At 42.2% G+C, this 18,882-nt stretch overlaps 1 long non-coding RNA gene across 1 annotated transcript; it reads right to left on the reverse strand.

The window, feature by feature from the left end:
- Window positions 1–125: 125 nt before the first annotated feature.
- LOC107212955 lies at window positions 126–18,841 on the reverse strand. The gene is made up of 3 exons (XR_001524598.3): window positions 17,850–18,841; window positions 6,221–6,273; window positions 126–3,570 (listed from the first exon to the last, which is right to left on the reverse strand). It is a non-coding gene; the product is annotated as an uncharacterized LOC107212955 (long non-coding RNA).
- Between the last annotated feature and the right edge of the window lie 41 nt (window positions 18,842–18,882).

Here is an 18,882-nt window from a genome sequence, read left to right on the forward strand (position 1 = left end):
GGGTTAGTATGGATCAGTGAGAAACTGAGGCAGGAGTTAATTAGGAATGTAGGAAAAGGGCAGAGAGAATGGGGAGACCCACGACTGACACAGGCTGGAGACCAAGGCAGAGTCGTGCCCCAAGTTATTTGCTGCTCTGGTGTGATTAATTGCTCCAAATAGTCCTAACAGCGTGCACTGCAGCAAACAGGGAGGAAAAGTGACAAAATAAAATGTGTTCATGTAATTAAACACTATTACAATTAATGTGCACAAAAGAATATAAATGGGCTCCACAGATAGTCTTCAAAATAGTATGGACTTGCTTCTCAAGGCTTTCCCTTGCAGCTTAATGCTCTGTTCTACTTTTTCACTATTTTAATAAAATTAATAAAGTTCATGTGTCTAGAAAAGCCCTACCAGACTTTGGCACTGCACAAGAGCCCTTGTCTGGAGATTTTACAGTTCCCAAGCTTTATTTTAAGAGAACACAGTTGAAAGTTTATGCCTCAAACACAGCTTCCCACTTCACCCTCCTTTTTACTAGACAGGAGATAAAGCTTTTCCTTACCAGAAATACCAACTTCAACATTAATACAGAGGGTTTTTTCAAGATTTTAGGTGCCTGAAATATCACAAGTTATCTGCCAAATCATTCCTGCAGTTTACATTTCTTTCAGCACAATGCAAAGCAATTTAAAATGTGATGAAACTATTTAAAGCAAGCAATGATGAACTTTGGGCTTTACCCAAACATTAATGGTCCTGGTCCTTTCAAATGCTCACTCATTGAGTGACCTCACAGTGCTTAAGGGACAAGTCTTAAAATGAAGAGTTGGGCTTTAATCATAGCTGACATTTTATTGGTGGCTTGGAAGAATTTATTTTTAATATAGGGAGCAGGCTTGAAGATTTAAACTTCAAAAGACTCTGAAAAAAGCAAACAATTATATACAAATCATCTCCACACACACATACCAGAAATCCAAATACAGAGGAAGGTGGGCTCTTTGTGAAAGACAAATCAACTATGTCACTGCTTAGAAGTGTCATATTATCACCATCATATTATCTAAAGCTTGCAAAAGAGAGAAAAAACCCCCCCAAAATAATACAGCCTGGGGCTCATCACCTGGCACATGAAGCACAGGCATCTCATACCCTCAACACATGTGTCCACACATGGTAGGCCTTCCCTACTTCCCACTGATTCCACATTGCATCTGCAGGGATGCATTTTAAAGGTAAGAGTAGTTCCAGCAGGCAGGGCTGCTCTGTGGCCACACTGGGACACATCCCCTCCAGAAGCAGTAGTTCCTGTTAATCCCAGTGTTTGCCCAATGTTGCACCAGTTATAACGTGTATTAATATTCAACAGTTCTTCAGGATGTGTTCTCTGGGAAGGGAAACTGGATATTTCCATGTCTGCTCATCTGCAGCAGTTTTCCTTCTTACTGCTCTTTGGCAAGCCTGCAAAGAGGCAATTTTCCTTGGAATTCCACAGCCAGTGCCAAGTATTCCCACATCCAGGCACAAAACTGGGCACAGCCAGTATAATTTCTAACTCAGTAATTTATTCAAAGCTCTGTTTTATGAAGCTTTGAAGTGGATGGCTTTGCAGAGAACCTGCCATTTAAAGCTGCAGAATTAAGTCAGCAAGGAATGAATCAACTGCTACAGTAATCATGAGAAAGTTTTCCTGGAGAGTCTAACCTGGGATGAGTTTTGTGTTCATATTAAAATGCAGTTAAACTGAGAAGCTAGTGTAGTTATTTTTTCAAGAACAAATTATTTCCTTTCAAAGGCAATCCTCTTTAAAACACTACATTTAATTTCCATTAACTCTTTTAAGGTAAGTTAAAAGTCAAATTATAAAATTAATCCATGAAAAAAATAAAATGCTTGCATTGTAATATTTCAAGTGTCTGTCTCCTGTTTAAAACTCAAAATTGGTAAACACCAAAATTACCGTATTTATAGATTTTGGTAAGGGCTCTTACACAAAGTATGTGTGGCATTTATTTACATTTTTTTGCCACAGTGTTTTCATTTACAGCAGGGGTTCAGACTTGCGAAATCCTCCATATTCCAACACATCCAACTTAACAAAGCACTCCAGCAGACCTTTAGTTCCAAATAGGATTATAACCACACTGTTCAAACCTTGCCACATTTGGCTGCTGGCATCTAATGTTTCAGTACAAGGCAGTTGTGATTTACCAGTTGATATTCAAGTGTTGGAATCCCAGAATTAGTTCTCAGAAGCAGTTTAGTCAAGATGGATGACAGGGTACGAGTGCTGCTCACAGCCTGACCACAGCTATTCTCACAAAGCTGCTGCAGTTAGGTTCAGGTAAGGAGGAGCTTCTCCTTGACTCCATTTTTGTACTCTGCTGTGTACATTATTTATAGGTACAAAGCTGGTCTCTTTAAAGTCTTCTCTCTCTAGAGGCAGCTGGATAGTAAGCATTAGGTTAGAGGTCTTAAAAAGCAGCAAAACCCAAAAAATTAAAAAAGAATTTAACCCTTAGCTGAATTGTAGAAATGAATATCACGGACACTCATCTTTCCCATCCCTAGCAATTTAAGCATTTCCACATGATGAATTATGATTTTTTTTTTTCTAAAAGCTTAGTTTCCAAACGTCATAAGCACACAATGTTAATCCTTCATTCACTCTCCAGAAAATTAAGGCAGTCCAGCACCAAAAATAACCATAGGGCATAGTTTTGTGAGGCAGCAAAACTGACGTAATGGCTGCTCCCAAAAGGGAAGGTCATCTCTCTTTGCCCTGCCCTCACAGCAACACTGCTGCTTCTCAGAGCCCATTTGAGAAATTAAACTAAAAAAAAAAACAATTCTTCAGATGGAAAAGTGCACATTTTTATTCTGGTTAAGTTTCCTAAACTGTTTCACAGAGGAGCCAGACAAATAACACCCTGAAGAATGGGCTGTCACTACAGCAGCTCAGGAGTTGCCTTTCACAGCTAGCCTGGCTGCAGGGATGACCTTCTGGGAATTGGGCAGTAGGGACACAGCTGGAGTTACAGCCACTTAAGCCATCTAATTTTATTTTGCTCATATTTGTGAGTCAATCCCCTTGAGTGGCCAAAGAAGGATGGCGTTACCATCCTTCAAAGTGGGACTTCTGTTGGGTACATCCATTGTTTAACAGGACTCAATGTAAGGATCATGCCTGTTGTAAAAATATTGAAGTGTTCACACAGGCATGAGTAACATCTACTGCCCATATCTGCATGCAAAATTGTTTAGTACTAGAGTGCAATTGTATAAACTGGAGGCAGCTTCTTGGACACATGCAAGAAGCAGCATGGGAGGCAGCCTAGCAGGTTGGCCTCAGCCACATCTCTTATCATTACTTCTCTGGGATTTCAAAGAATTCTGGCTTTCAGACAATTCTGGATCTCCTCCTGCTTCCTAGGGTCATCACAGGGACCACAGAGAAATCCACACAAACACCTACAAAGGTGTTCTTGCACAAACTCCCCTGCTAGAACCTGAGGCACAGGGAGTCCAGCCTAACTTACACGGGCAATTGTACCGGTCACTGTTCGCAGTAGACTTTGACCTCTGGAAGACAAATGAAAAAGAACTCAATCCACAAATCCCAAGCACTTTTTATCTTGTTATACAACACAACAGTCACAAGGCTGCTAGTCACATTTCACCAAGCAGTTATTTTGAAACGGGAATTTAATTTTTTTAATTATCAGTTTTTAAATGTGTGTTGGGTATGTCTGCATTTGGCACTTGGGAACTTCACTGCTTGTGTTTGCACTCAGGGTCTCCAACCTAACAATGCCCAGCACTGACAGAACAGCAGATCTGGAGGGATTATTGTTTGAGTTATTACTGTGACTGCTGCTTCATTATGAGACACAGGGCAATGATGGTTGACTACAAGATTAGGGATTGGGAAGAGCCCTTGTCTGAAGGAAATTTAAAAAGACTGGGACCATTCACCTCAGAGGGAATGAATCAGAGAGAACACAGTGAAGGTATTGCAGAATACATAGCTTAGAGATAGCAGCTGGAGAACTTTTGTTCACCTTATCTCAAAACATAGGAATGCAGGAACATGAAGGGAAAAAAAAGGTAAATGAATAGATAAGCAACCACTTTTTAATGTTTTGCATAAAATATATATCACGATTCCCTGGTAAGCTACATTCTGGAGAGCAAAGTATTATTAGTTTTCTCAATGAATGGGCATAATTCAGCTAAAAGTAAATATTTAACATCTGAAATAGATATTTTGTTAGGATTACTATTCTTTGGAGCACAAGTGAGCTTCTACCTCTTGGGATTTAAGAGGCTATTTCTGCCAGATATCCAAGGCCTGGGAAGCTCAAACAAAAGCAGGGTGAAGAACTTACTTTTAAAAACCCATCTCCTCTGAAGAACTGCTGGATTGAATACAAAGGAGACAAATGATGGCTCTAGTTGGGGAGGAAAACTGGCAGGGCAAGTAATGGGCACTGTGCAGCAGATGTCTGTTAACATCCAGATTTCAGAGGAGTTCATGCATCCTCATCTTACTGGATCTGTGCTCTATTTTATACAATTCAGGTATTTTTGTTTCTAAGTGAGGACACTGCAGGAGTCAAAGGCTAACGCTTGCCTGTATTTAGCCCTACTTCCTTATCTTGGAATTTAGTCCACAGTGCCACTCTTGTTCTCCCACACAGTTTCTGTACTTCACTGCTTACCTAGTCATGAGGACTGAATTCCAGGACAAAGGCTGTTGTTCACACCAAAGGGTTTGTGGAACAGCTATTCTGGCAGAGCTCCCCAGGTGGAGATACAGTTCATGTAGGCAAAAGAACTCACTAAATCATCTCCTTAAAAGGCAAGCTACACCATCAGAATAAATCATCTCCAATCTTTTTTTTTTTTTTTTTTTTTTTTTTTTTTTTTAAGTTTTTTTGGGTTAGGAGGTATTCTTTTAGAAGTTTTTGTTTTTAAATTGAGCCACTTCATTCTACTAGTTTCAAAGCCAAGAGCAAAATAAAAACCTTCTAACGTTCTTTTTTTTTTTTTTTTTTNATGCCATTATTGCTGCAGGGTTAAGTCTGGGATTTTTACATTCCAACCTGCATAACTGTTCTGGCAAAACTTGTAGTTCCTTGACCAGGAAAGGCCAGATGCACCAGGAAACAAAATAAAACAACAACAACAACAACCAACCAAACAAAACATTCCAATGAAGAAGATCTTGCCTTATTTTCATAACTGCATTTTTTTGTAGATATTGAAAAGAAGAATGAAGGAATGAGCAACAAGCACTGGCTCTGTTAACAATGGGAAGGGGAACTGTGTCCAAAAGTCACCTCTGGGGTGGATAAAAGCAGTGGAACAGCAGTACACATCAACCCTTACAAAAGAGTTTATTTATTGCATGTATGAAACAAAAGCAGATGTCCTGATGAAGCTATACTGGAACACAAGTAAAATCTAAAGACATAACTGAACCAGAATTCTAGACATAAGACCCCCACTCTAAAGTAGCCTACTAATTCATTCATCAAGTCAATTAATAATATTCACTCTTTATTTTCATCTTTTCACTGCAATAGACCTCATGTCAGCCTCAGGAAAGGATGAGTCAATCCTTGACTAAATGCCTCTGATTCACTAAGGAACCAACACATATAAAATCACTTAAGATTAAAAAATGCTAAGTTTTGCCTCACTGATAATTTATCTAATGGCTGCTAAGATTGGGTTAATGGGAGAAAGATGAGAGAGAACAGCACTACATCGCTATGGAAACTAGAATTTTCAAAATAAACACCTTTGCAGAACTGAGGTTGCAGATCTAAAATACCTTGGTTTTGATGTCATCTCCCTTTACCATGATATCCAGCCAGGCTGACCAGTCAGGCATAGGGAAAAACTTGCATATGGTGACAGAAGATATCCCATGGCTGATGTTCCTTATTCCAGTGTAGGTATGGGTTCTGAATGGAAACGTCACTGATTGATTTGTTACCTGTACACTTCTGGGGGGTATTCCTGCCCCACAGCCTGTCTGACCAGGCCAATGCAAAATGAATCCATACCATTTCACACAGGAAGTGTTACCTTTATCCCACTATACTTGTAATCCTAAATATCTGCAGTCTTATATATATATATATGTATCAAGTGAACAATGACAATACAATGTTTACAGCTTTGTGAAGTTCAATTCCCTTACTCACACTAGGAAACTCCTTACCCTGGAAATGGCTCCACTGCAGCTACTGTTTAGGATCTCCAGTCCTTTGCTTCCTGTTAGTCACAAATGGAAAATACAGTTAGTAACTTCTCCACTTGTGCCTGGGCAAAGGGTTTCTCATTTTAGACACAAACATATGTCCACACCCCACCTACCTTATATCATCTCACTGATTGCTGCTGTAAACAAGTCAAGGCTCTAGAAATGCTGACTCAGAGTACTAAGACTATGGAAAATATTTAGAGTTGCTAAAGAAGCAAAGCCCAGCAGGTTTCCTGCCCTTCCTCCTTATCAGCAAGCCCCTTGCCATGACAGGCTGTAATGAAGGACCTTGCTTCCTGAGAGAAGGCAAAGGTACTTGCTTCCTAAAGATAGCCCAGATTCCTTTGAATTCCCAGTTGTTAGCTAGTAATTGCAGGCAGGGGAAGACAACCCCCAGTGCTTACAACCGCAGGGCTACAGATGTTGAGAGATTAATGGCTCCTGGGTAGGCTTTCTTGCCCAATGCAGCATTGCTCACTTCAGTGCACTTCCTGGGATGGAGTCAAGTTCCTTTAAAATGCCTTCTATCTTCTATCTGCTATAGAAGGCTGTTCTTTACCTATGGACTTTACCGGATTTATTACTGATTCCTGCCTTCAGCACAGCTGAGTCAGTGCAGACAGGCAAATCACTGTTTGCTTTGGGAGGGTTGGTACTGATCAGGACATGGCCAAGCAGCACTGGGTGCAAATGCTGTTTCCCTGTGGGCGTGCCAGCGCAGGCAGAGAGAGGGACAGGGACCGGTGCTCGCACTGAGCCGGGGAGACACACGGACAGAGGTGGGGAGAGCGGGGAGATTGGGGTTACCTCGACTGGAGCCAGTCAGGGAGCATTCTGTCTGTGTTAGCATACTGTTGTGCCCAAATTAATCGGCTCTGGATCTTAGCCAAATGACAAGCTGAGTGCCTACCACAACAACAGCCCGATTTCCCCACTGGGAAATGACCTGTTGCAAAAGGCAGAGCATTTAAGGAAACACAAAGTTTTATACCCACACGATTCATGTGGCAAATAACTTCAGAAAGCCTAAGGGAGCACGGAGCCTTTATGACCAGCTGGGGATGGGCAGATTGCAGTGCTCCTTTCTCCTCCCATTACCTAGGCAGCTCATTTGCAAAGAAGCAGAGACTCATGAGCTGCATTTACAACTGGGCAGGGCAGACCAAGGCACAGCTCTCACTGAAGGGAAGGAGCAGGCTGTGGTAAGAAATTGCAGTGCTCAGAAATGACTGTACTAAATGGTTATGGTGATGGTATTGAGTTGATTTTACCTATAAACTGTTCTAACTGCAGTCTGCAATTAACGTGGCCTGTAGCATCTAAATGCACATGAAGCACACAAGTAGGGATGCAGAGCTCCCTTTTCTATTGGCAGCTGACTTCCAGCTGCACATCAAATGAAATTCTTAGCAAGCTGATCATGCGCATAATTCTCTATATACTTGTCAATATGGAGATGCATTTGGCTGAAGTTTCCCTCTTGTGAGGCAATAGGAGCCATTTTAAATAGGTGGGGACATGGCCTGGTCCTATAAGACTCACACTAGTTTAAGAGAACAGTAACTATAGTGCTTTTGCCCTATTTATAGTGCTTACTCAAAGCAAACCTGAGGTCTTATCAGTCCTTCTATAGTGACAGGTGACAGTGAAGGTGGCCCAGTGTGAAGATAGCCCCGTATGAAGAATAGATTGGATCATAAATGCAGAACAGCTGCTTATGCTGAACACCAGGAAAAGGAGCAACAATGTTGCTGGGCAGAGAAAAGCATTGCAAGAGCACACACACAGCCTCCTTCCTGCAAAGGCACATGCGCACTGCTATCGCTCAGTCACATTTCTCTCAAGCTTCCTGGTAGCAGCATCAGCAAGTGCATTCTGTCACATTTGACTGGCTACAGGACTCTGTCCTCATCTGACAGTAATGACCTGGCCTCGATTTTTCACATTTTTGTTGTCTCCTTCCTGTCTTTCAGCGCTATGAAAGCACCAGGCATGATACCTGCAGCACAAAGGAAATTCTCACTAGCACAGCCTGCTGCAGTACACTTACCTCAGCAGCACAGGAGCTGCAGGCATGGCAAACCTCACATAACCTACATTAGATTCCCATAACGTTCCAAATCAGGCACTTCCAGAGTTGGCTGAGACTCATCTCCATGGCCAGACTTAGTATACACAACAGAGACTAAAACTCTGAGGATCATGGTGTGCAGCTTTGCTCCTTTGGTAAAATGTAATGCTCTACAAAAACATAGTTCAACCCCATAAAAACAGCCTATTTTTGGCCCAAGAACAAATACTGAAATCCCCCTAAAACTAAAGGGGGCCATCCAGATTTCTCGACATGCAAATTGCACTGTAAAAGATCAGCTCTCTGGTTGAGTGGCCACAGCAAAACACACTTGACATTGCCATGGCCTAGCTGCTGGCCAGAGGTGATGTCATGGGCTGTGTTCACTGTCTGGAAATGAGGAGCAAGAAATGCTGCACTGGCTGGCCAGCCCATCCAGTGACACATCCTGACATGGGCCACAAGGAGACAGGAACAGACTGTTAACTCTCAAACATCATGGTAACAAAACCCCAAAGAGAGAAGTTGTCTGGGTATAAGCACACTAACTTGGCCAGCAGCAGCAGGTCCGCCCACGCCTTTCACACTTTAGCCTGTCTCTCCCTAGTCCTTTCCCATCCCTTATCACCTCTTTCCTCAAGGCTGTTCAGCTAAACTGCTGCTATCCCCGCTTTGTTTACCCAATTCTACTTGCACTGAACAGGAAGCAAGAGTGCTCTCCCCCTGATGTCACCACCACCTTTGAGAAAAAAGTTGACCTGCAAGCTATTTTAAGCCATTGTAAAGTTGTGGAGCTATTTTGGTCACATCTCTGTACGAAAGCTGCAGGATGCTGACAGGCTCAATGATTGCCTAGGGCAACAGGGGCTTAAACTGGGAACTGGCACAGCTTACAACTTTGCATTAAAGCTTCTGTGCCCTTCCCATGCCATAGGACTCTTTAGAACAAGATTTGATTTCCTGACCTTTTAGAAAAGAGTAACACACCTTCCTGAATTCTGCTGGCTACCAGAAGTTCTGTAAGGCCTTTGCAGTGATGGCCTCCAGCTTGCACTATCTCCAGTTCTGCAGAAGGTACTGTTTATTCTGTGGGCTCCCTTACTCCCATTTGCCTCATTCCTTAGGAGGAGGCAGGTGCAATTGAGTTCACAAAAACACCAGACAAGATTTTATCAATCTTCCTTTGAATCAGACCTCTGTAAAAGATCAATAAGCATTAGGCTAGTGCCTGCTGAGAAGTCAGGTGCATGTAACTCTGTGGAGGTAAGAGGAAGAACAGAAAGGAATCGTTTGCATAACAACATATTGCTCTGAATACAGAGTAATGCCTGGGAGCTGTGGGGTAGTCCAGGGCATTGGGCAGAAGGTGCCTGGTCTAGACAGTTGTTTTCTCTGGAGTGCCCTAGGGTTGCCTGCCAAGTTTGCTGGGGCTCTGTAGCAGGTGCAAAGCACAGGCAAAGTAAAAGTCAAAGGAACTGGATTTAATAGAATTAAGCCCAGAGATACAAAAGGAATATTGAAGGATATAAGATATGAGGTAAATGAGAGGGGGAAAAAAATACCCCAAACTGAAATGGATGTGTTTAAGACAGGGACAGATGAGTCAGATATATAAAGAAGGAAAAAGAGAGAAACTGTATCAAAGTTTTTGAACAGCTGTCATCCAACCCTCCCTAGAAAACTTGCTTTAGGATTACTGCTGTCTGCAGCTACAGTGCATGTTTTCCCAAGACACCTCAGTGATGTTAACAATTCCACACCTTCCTCATTTGGAACAAGCCCCTGATGCAGCAAAAAGAATCAGAATTTCATCAAGTCAGACTTCCAAGTCTCTCTCATGTATTTTTTCCCCCAACTTTCTTCTAAAGCTGGTTTGTTAACAGTTCTTACACTAATACCTACATAATGCTTCTAAGGTGAGCCACTCCTTTTTTTGCTGATGCAACTTGCACTTGCTTTCATGAATCAGCACAAGCCACATATCTCCTCCATAGCCGGATCAGTGCCTGCTAACAGGATGAACTGTCCCAGGCAAACACTGGTGACCTGTTGCAAACAGATTTGATATGCAGAGCATCACTGTAATTTCACTGGGCATTTCAGCAGAAGGAGCTGGTTTAACTCATTTGGTCCCAGATAAGCACTAATCTGTGTTACACACTTTGCAATCTTTGTGCCAGGAAAATTAGCTGACCGTTAACTAATATCTTATGACATGTAAATTAAAATTAGCTTAATAAGAATTGAGATTTTTAGTCAATAGGTTGAAATGGCATGGACAGAATGGTATTGTTTAATATGCTGTTATTTTAGCAGATCAGAATGGAACTGTCACAGTTCAGATCAGACACAGAGATGTGTCCAGCAGCAATATGTCAAGACCTGTTGGATCAAAAAGCTCAATGAAGTGTTTTGTGTTTCAACTTCCCCCAGACCTATGCACAAGACTAGCAGCAAACCTTACACAGTGAAAACATTTTGGTCAGATGAAACAACATAGTAACATGTTGCACTATTTCCCTGCTGAGCTTAAGCAGCCTTTGTTTGGGACACTGCACAAATAGGACAACAAACACAGCACGAAGATCAGTCAATTCCTGCATGGTGGACCCATGCTCCTGGTAGCAGAACTTTGCCAGTGCAGGGAGTAACCACTTCACCTTTCATAATTTCTCTAGATTCTTAGTTTTCATCCATTATCACACAATCTTATTGTGAGAGCACTATTGGCATCATCACTTGTCTCAACAGATTATTTAATGGAGAGATCCTATCACCATCTCCACAATGCAGATATTTTTCTAATAAATATAATGAAACTGATTTTTTTTTTTTAATATTCCTACACCTGTTCTATTTTCCGGTGTGGAAACACCAGGCATACAGTAACAAATCACAAGCAGCTCACCCCATAGACGTAGACAGGGGTTATCCACCAATTGTGTGGTTCCCGGCAAGCACACACACCACGCTGGAACTGACGACTGCAGTTGTTCCCAATCTCCTCTAGGGAGAGCAGTCGGAAAGGAAGAGATGGAACTGCAGTGCACATGCCAGCTGGGAATCGGTGACTCAGGATATTCAGTCACAAATGCTGTCTGTCCATTTCCAGCTGAAGGCAGGGAGCAGCAATGAGGTTTGAGCTTGATTCAGGAGCAGAATTTTACTAGAACCCCAGGTATGCTTTACTATGTGAAAGAAAGATACTAAAAATCAAGATGTAAAGCAAGCAATAGGACTTCAAATATTAGATCAATCATTTAAGCCAACATCCCCACAGATGAATGCAACATGGATGGCACTTCTATGGGGCTTCCATCTCTTACATCCTAGTGCATCACAATGTGGATCCATCAGATCATCCAGAAAAGGTATGCCTAGTCTCAAAACATCATCCAGGCCCTGGTCTCTGCACAAAGAACATTAGAGACATTATTTTTTAGAACTAGATGTATTTTGTGTGCACATGCACAATGCTTAATACTAGAAAATGGGCAGATTCATCAACTTATTTCACCATGGTTTCACAAAAAAGTACGTGTCTTATCTCTGTCTGTAAGGAATCATGGATAAAAAGGCCTAAGGTTGCCTATTTTTCCCTTACAAAGGAAATGCCTTGATTCTGTGACCTGCTACACCTTCCTTAAAGAAGGACCAGAATGTAAAATATATCTACTCAGAACAGGATTTTTGCCCTCTTTCCCCACCCTAAAATAATAATGATCCATGTTCCCAGACTCAAGATAAAACAGTATTAAGAAATGCAGAAGTCATACTACCATCTACCTAAGGCAAAGGGTAGGAGAAGAAACTCACCAGGTCAAAGTCCGGATAGGAAAAGCAGATCTGCAGGAGGGACGTACCTACATTCAGACAGGTGCCAGGGTTCATCCCAAGCACAGCAGAGGATGCAGTGACTTCTACAAAGTTACTGACACTGCGTGACAAAGCAGGTCTGTGGAACCAGTGAGGAGCTGTAGCTTTGAGAAACCAAGAGACCATAACTCTTGCTACTTATGGACAAAACTTCCAGGATGACACAGAAAACCATGCCACATACAAAAATTACCTACAGCAAAACAGGAGCAGACATTCACAGGTTCTAAGAACAGCAACCAGACTAACAGCCAGGGATTTCACTTTCAGTTCAAGTAGCAGCAGATATCTGTGTACCAGAAGCCCCATTACTGACGTAGGAAAAAAAATAAAGAACAAAATTCTGTAGAAGCTATGATAAATAAAAAGGAACCATCAGCTCTTTCTTGTCTTTGGAAATAACAGAGCATCTCTTCCCTGATATGTCCCATTGACTCTTGAATTTTCCCACCAGCACTGACTTCTGTTGCTGTCTTGAATAGTACAGGTGTTTTTTTTAAATAAAAGCAGGGATAGGCAGGCTTAGCACCAAGAGATCCTCAGAAATCTGAAAGAATATTCCTGGCCAGGGCATAATTGATTTCCAGGGAGATGTTTATGATGTATGCATTATCACAATCTCAGAACTTCATTCCCACCTATTTAGGATTCCCACACTGGATTACAACTTGCCTTCACATAGGAGATGTTGAAGCTTTCAATGAGGTCACGCCAGACTCTGACAAGCACTGATGGGTGAGTCATGCTGCAGTAGCCAGAGATACTAGCAACACATTTATTAATCTGTATGCAGCCTAACTCATTTTCTGGTCTAGAATCTTATTCAAGGGTGAAATACAGTGTCTCAGAGATAGGTGACTGCAGAATTGCTGAAGAGCAAGGCCACAGTTTCACAACTGTTTTACATATTATAAGAATCAGTGCCTGGAAGCACATTTACAACAATGTAAAATGTTGTTTTACCTATAAAGTCTATAAAACAGGATATCAAGATCCAGATAGGGTCAACAGCAGAGCTGTGCATTGCAGATCACTGGAAAAGCCACCATGCTAAACAGAATATAGGAGTTCTCAGGAGAGTTCCACCAACACTTGTCCAGCAGTTCCAATCATCCTCTCCAGCAAACTGCTCTTCCAGAGGCTACCTCCCTGTACCACGGTCAGCTGGTGTAAATACACATCCCCACACCAGCCAGTCTAGGACAAAGGCCAGGGTAGTCACAGCACTGTCAGGGCTGGGTCTGAGCTGAGATAGCCTGCACTAACCCAGCAGGGTCAGCCACAGAACAAACTTTCTTCTGCTGACTCAGCTGTGAGGGAAAACCTGTGGAGAGCAATTAGGCCAGACAACAGCGACTTCTTGAACCACCACGGGAAAATTCTCCATGGAAGCTTTGGAAATATGGCAAAAAGGACACAGAAAGCCACGGAACAAGTGAGACATGGGGAATAAGCGCATGACAGCAGAAAAAAACTTTTCTCATCTTGGCTAAACTACTGGACAGCCAGGAAAAAGAACCAATAATGACGGGAAGAGACAAAGTAAATCTAAAAGAAATCCTGCAGACAAAGAACAAAGAAATTAAATGCTGTTGTATTTTCATTGCTGCGAAGCTAAATTAAGCTTCCTAAGTCAAGCAGACAAATAATTGGTTTAGATTTCTATTCAGAAGACAGCATGGGCAGCAAGTGCCAGTGGAACAACTAACAAAAGGTGTCTTCCCTCAGAGAAAGCAAGCCAGCAGATTGCATAACTGAAATGAGTTTCCTCCCAGTTTCACATTATTAGTCACCTTTCTCCCTTCTCTGCCAAAGGCTTCTTCCTACCCATCCATCCAAGGACCAAAGCCAAGGCCTTTCCTGAGCTGCTTCTTTCCATCAGTCACTCTTCAAGATCAAGGACTCCATAATACTGATCCTTATACCCACTGCAGGTATTCTGAACCAATGCCAGAGTAAAACCCCCTCCAGGCCTGCTGTTGGGAAAGAATCTGAGATACCTGAACAGACTCTTCCTGTACTCAGTTGTCATGGCCTAAAAAAACAGTTCTGAATTTCTGAAAATATTTCAAAGCACATTTATTGCAAAAACCCATCAAAGAGCCCTCACTAGCAGAAGACAAGCTGCCTAGAGTCCCTTGGAAACCTGTTTGAGTCAGGTGGGAATGACCTACTGGCATTTATTTGTAATTGCCCATCATGGCAGTGGCTGAGGAAGGAAAGGCTGTTGAGTCACACTGCAAGCCACTTTTCCACTTTTGTCTGGTTTCCCAGAGGGCAGAGTGGGACAAGTCAGAAGGCTGAGATTCTGTTTATGTCTCTGACACTCATTTCCCATATGACCTTGGCAAGTACTTCTTCTTATGCCACCATCTCCCCATTTCTTAATAGCTAAAACCACTCAACTCATGGAACAATCATAAGTGCACAGCAAGGAGCATCTAATAAGATGTAAGAGAAGAGTGAAGTATTATAATTGTCGTAGTAGAATACAAAAGCAGTTACGTAATAATGTCAGTATTGCTTCATTTTTGTCCTTACAACACAAACTGTCAGAGGGACACTGTCAAATACAGTATCTTCGTCCCAGTGGACGTACCCAAGCATTTACATCACTGATACAAAACCAGATTGTTGTAATCTGGAAGACTCTACCTCGTTTATTTTGACCAGCCTTTCTCTAGAACATGTTTTTCCTGTATAACCTCATAACCCATAATAATGGCCCAAACTGCACTATAGGAATGATGGCAGGTTTCATGTGCTAGTAAAATCAAAACAATTCCTCACTTGTGCATTGCACAACTAGTCACTCACTAAAACACACAAGTGCTTATCTTCTCTGCAAGTAGAGAACAAGCTGAAAGTTAGTTTCTAAATTGGTACGTCATACACACAATGAACACTTTCTAAAAATCTCAATGGCATGTGTCGCCCTGAAAATTGAACCTTCTGATCTTGTTTTCATAGTTTCTACATTCCCAGGAAAGTAGCTATAAACATAGATGTTTATACGTTCTTTCTAAGAAAGATCTTTTGATGGACGTTTTGCACAGTGTGATTGGGAAGGTAGTAACCTAACTATCCAATCCCTGGTCATTGTCGAGAATATAAATACTACAGTCGGAAAAATAAAAGTACTTTTTCCCCTATCATACATTGAACCATGTCCATGTGAATCGTTCTGTGTCCTATAGCAACAGGCATGAAGGAATCAAATTGGCTAAATGACATTCTGCTTGTATGATGACAAGTTTCCCAAAAAAACCCATTGGTAACTACTGTTCACAACTGCTATATAATTATTAACCAAATTTCTCTGCTTCAAGTTCTACGATTTCTCCTAAAATTTAAAATTGTTTGCTTAAAAATGGCCAGATTCAAGCAGCATTTGGACTGAAGGCTGAGGAAGGCATGGCTGTAATTACAGCACCTCGAACTGTGCCCTAATCACACTCTTATCTTTCTTATCTACTGCAAGTATTTATAAAGCAATGATTACTGTACTAGGCCCCATCACTGCTCTGAGTTAGTTCTGAACCAGCGCCTTCATATTGCCCTAAGAAGTTTACACTGCTTGAACTGGTGTCATTCTGCTAAGACAGAAAGCCAAGTTTCTCATCACTTAAAGTCATTAAAAAAAAATAAACTATGACACCTCTAAAGGAGCAGAGGTGTTAACCCCAATGTCCTGGCCAAACTCCCAGCTCGAGCAATTACAATGTGCCTTGAATAAATTCTTGCCACAGTTTCCGTTGGACTTAGCATTGTTCTCTACTTCCGCTCCTACAATATCATGGAGAGGTGGTGCATGCTCTTAAAGCTCCTGTCCATACTGCAATGTCATATGGGTCTACTCCAGGACCAGCTCTGCAGCAGCACATTGGGAGTAATGTGTTGAAACCAGTTCTGCCTGTCTAGCTGAACCGCTAGGCAATTTGTAATATTTATTTATTGATGTTCTGGCACCTCCTTCAGACAGAATTAACTTTGGGTATAGCTATTTGACAGATGGACTGGTGCAAATCCCAGATGTAGACATATATAAACCTGTTTAGTTCTTTTTTAAGTGGACTAAATTTGCATCAGAAAATTAGCAAATGAAGCTGAACTAACTTTCTAGATGCTTACTATGGTCTTTTGAGAAGGCAGCAAGAACATGCCTAATGCGATGAACTAGGAAAGCTAAATGTGCTGTTTAGTTCAGCTGGCGACAATAAACATAATTTTCATACTGGCTGTTCCTTCAGAATTTCAGTGAACTTTTTCCAAACAGTCTGTTCACAGAATACACCGTATATTTTTGAAGCAGTCACTGAATACATATCAAATGCAGATCTAGCATTTCAAGTAAAATACTTGATAGTTAAGGGTAAAGCATTATTCACATTTTTCTGCAAGAGACTAAGGATTTTTACCTAGACCTCTCATTATCTTCCATGTGTGTACTACTATGAGCTGAGGCCCAGACTCTCTGCTGGCATTTGCTGGGTTAGCTCCATGGACCTCACTAGCTCTCATAATTCATGAGCTTTACAGGCAATTTGTCTGCAGGAAGAAGTACAAGATCAAGATTCAGAAGAACCTGATTCTCAATTCCACCTTTTGACCCTGTGGGCGGATCACTCTCTCTCACTGCTCCATTTTGTCCTCCTATCTCCAAAAGCAAATGATACCCACTAATTTGACAAAACAAGTACGAAACCAAATTAATATCAATAGGCCACGCTGAGCAGATTCACATTAAATACTGTTCTTCCAGCATTTGAAAATACAAATGCTTACCTTTCAAATATGCCCTTAATTTCCCCAGAGGGGTGTCTCCCATATTTCACAAGACAGAAACTGTAGTTTCAGAAAGTGGATGGTTTTATTTTTGTGTCATTACAAAAATGCCTTTTAACTTGTCAAATGATACACTACAAATATCTTTGGCAGATGAATGAAACCAAGTTTCCTGTCATAGCTGCCAACTTCAAGGTTGAGATCATCAGATAAACCTTTAGTTTGCCTCTCCCAATACCCACAACAACATATGTTTGAAGTGATCCACATTTGTCTCACTTTTCCTATTGGGATTTGAAAAAGCAAAGTATCAGGCCACTTTGGGACAAGTTCACAAAACTCTAGATGTGGTCCACAATTGTCATGGCCAGTAACATTCCCCAGGCGTCCCCCATCCCAGGTTAAACACTCCCCAGTAGCTCTGCGTGTCTAAAGGTAAATGCAAAGTTTACTTAAATCATATCCAGCATCACCTCAACACCTGCTAGATACAAAGCTTTCTTATGATACAAAATATCTGTTAGATTATGTGGAAAATAAGAAAGTTTGTTTTATCTGTTTTATTTCAGCAGCAGCAATAATACTGGATTTACAGAGTTGTATTATTTCATACTGGGGACATCTCAAAATTTAGTATTTGCAAGGTAATTTATAACAGAGTGCACTGTGCCTTCAGTGTAATTCTGAAGTCAAAAGCGGAAGCCACCCCTACAAACACCTTTGACAAACTTTGTGTCTTATGTAACTGTTTCTATTCATTTATTATCAGAATGTCAGTACAAATTGTTATTTTGATGATTCCTTGTCCCCATGCTTCTGAAAGGGAAAGCAACTATAAACACAAGGGAGACTGACCTCAGTGATTTCCTCTGTTCAGACCCGAGCACAATGCGCCCAAACACCATGACAAGGAGAAGTGGACTGTTTAGAATTCCTCCAGCTGTAATCTACAGTAAAAACAAATAAACAAACACGTTACTACAAGATGCGATAATTAATCCCTGCATGAATCTAACTGTTATCTCTGCTTCGTAGATGGAGATACCAAAGCACACAAAGGCTCAACAGCCTACCAAGTTCAACACCCCACCACTGAGAGCCAAGAGTACAGTTTAGGAGACTATGTGCTCAGCCCATAAGATTTTTTTCCCCTCTTCTGGCCACAACCTAGGTTCAGCTTGGCCAAGGGCAGGCTGAAATACACCCATTTGGTGAGGGCACTTGCACTAGAGCAGTCACCCACCACCTCCTGGGATTGTCACTGCCTGTAACTGAGCTGCTCCTGGCCACAGGCAGCTCCACTCGGCTCCATGTCCTCCAGCCATCCTGCCCCAAACCCACGGTCCCCTGCCACCCATGCCAGGCCTCTCCCCTACCCCTCTTCTCCCTACCCATATCCAGGCCACACGTACCCCATTGCTGAGGCCCACATCTTTCTATTCCCCCACACCTTTTCTCAGCCCTGCTGCCCCCCAAAACCGTGGCCGAGCTCAAATGGCCTCAGCAACAGCCCCTCACCATCTTCTCCCTCAGGCCCCTCTCCACCCTCAGCGTCCCACATGGGGCTTCCACAGAACCTCTTTCCCAAACTCCCCTCAGCACCCCCACATGCCAGCTCTCTCTTGTTCTCCTGTCCCTCAGCAACCCCTCACCTGTCCCCTAAAACCGCCCCTCATGCCAAAACCCCTCCTGGTAAAACTCGTCACAGCTGGTTACTCTCTCCTCACACCAATGAGCCCTCCCCAAGAGCTCCTCCTCACACCAAAGGTTCCTCCTCATACAAGCCCTCACAGCCGGCTAACCCCCTTCTCACAAGAGCCCACCTGACCAACGGCCTCTCCCCACCGATCCCCTCACGCCCAGGACCCCTCAGACTGCCGCCCCCTCC

The sequence above is a fragment of the Parus major genome, chromosome 19 (genome assembly GCF_001522545.3).
Source record: "Parus major isolate Abel chromosome 19, Parus_major1.1, whole genome shotgun sequence".
Lineage (NCBI taxonomy): Eukaryota > Metazoa > Chordata > Aves > Passeriformes > Paridae > Parus > Parus major.